Here is a 1,682-nt window from a genome sequence, read left to right on the forward strand (position 1 = left end):
TATATTTTCTGTAGCGAAATGTACCTACAGCTACGGATGATATCCGTAGCTAAAAGTGGAATGAAATCCGTAGTAATATGCTAAAGTTAGTGATAACTGCAGTTTTTAGAACAAGAGCTATGGTTAAAATCCGTAGCTATATTTTAAAAAAAAATTTATAACAATGGTGCCTGTTACCATTGCAAGAACCTGCTGTGATTGATCAACTCATCTAAGCTAATACAATTAATGCTGATAGGAGTAGTACATAAAATGCAATCAGGAAAAAAATGATGCATTTATTACAAATAGCAATCAAATCATACAATGCATCCTACATTCACATTTTTAAATAAACAATACTTCACTTTGCTCAAGCCTCTCCTAAAACTTTCCAATCTAGCATGATTAACTTCTTTGACAAGAAGTTTAATATCCTTTTTTTATTTCATTTCCAGCTCTTCTTGATGTTTATGCAGGTTCTTAAGTTGTTCTTTTGCAACATCCAATTCTGGCAGCAACAGCTCCTTCTCATGAATAGTGGACACTTTTGCCAACTCCGAACAAATCTTTTCATCCTCAAATAGATCATCATATTCATGGGATCATAACGAATAGAAAAGATTTAAGAGATCATTTCATGAAGGAATAGAAAGCAAAAAAGGAACCTGTCATAAGAATTACAAAAAAGGAACCTATTCGAACTTGAGCTTCAACTCCATCTCCAAATACTTCCTACGAAGTTCTTCCATATCCCACTGCATTTGAGTAACTCTTTCCCTTTCAATTAAGATGGCTTGTTGCAGGTTTTGTTTACTTTTCTACTTAGTACTTTCAAGTTCCACATCCAAATCTTTCACCTGGGTAGGCATGTTACCACTTACAAGAGTTATAAACACAACAATAACCATGTAAAAGGGTTTGAATAACATGGCAAGGAGTCCTGGAATCCAATGGATAGCATATGTAAAGTTTTAATTAATTACAAGGCCTAGATTCTGGAGTTATATATCTCAAAAAAGACCGATTTACAAGAAACTTTGAAGCTAATTAACCCACGAGCTTGTAATCAGGAAAGAAAATGCAACTCACCCCTGCTATATAATTCGTCATACGTTTCAGTTGTCCAGATGTTGATGAAAAGGACATCTTCAAATTCCAAGGTCCAACTTCCAATGTCTCATTTTGTGAAGGATCCGTAACTGACATGTGCGCACTACTTGCTCTTATATTGTTTAAAGGAGAATTACAATATGTGAATATTGTTATTACTCATGGTGCTTTTGAATGCAGTATGTAACAAATGACCAGAAAAGCCAAAAAGTATTTAATGAGAAGAATATTGAAAATCCACTTTGTCCCCAGCTTTAGAGATAAAGTAGGTTCTCCATCCAAGTGGTGGCACAAATATTTGAAAAATTAGATACCATACCTCTATTGTACCTATGATATATTCAGATAAAAGAGCGATGACAGCAGTCATGCCCACTAGCCAAACAAATGCACTGAAGAATCTAATTACTGACTCTTCCTTGGGCGTGGTATCATGACTGTCATCGTCTTCCTAATCAGCTCTGGAGTTAGCTTTTCTTTACAATGTCTAATAATCCAAATAAATATATGACCATAAGCTAATAAATGAATTTGATTTAAGTAGAGAGGGGAAGTAGACAACAATGCAAAGCTCATAAGACACCTAGTTG

General features: G+C 34.7%; 1 long non-coding RNA gene across 1 annotated transcript; it reads right to left on the reverse strand.

Annotated features, from left to right (window-relative positions):
- Positions 1–253: 253 nt before the first annotated feature.
- LOC131229561 (uncharacterized) lies at positions 254–896 on the reverse strand. Its single transcript, XR_009163436.1, has 2 exons — positions 675–896; positions 254–557 (listed from the first exon to the last, which is right to left on the reverse strand). It is a non-coding gene; the product is annotated as an uncharacterized LOC131229561 (long non-coding RNA).
- Between the last annotated feature and the right edge of the window lie 786 nt (positions 897–1,682).

This window comes from Magnolia sinica, chromosome 2 (assembly GCF_029962835.1).
Source record: "Magnolia sinica isolate HGM2019 chromosome 2, MsV1, whole genome shotgun sequence".
NCBI lineage: Eukaryota > Viridiplantae > Streptophyta > Magnoliopsida > Magnoliales > Magnoliaceae > Magnolia > Magnolia sinica.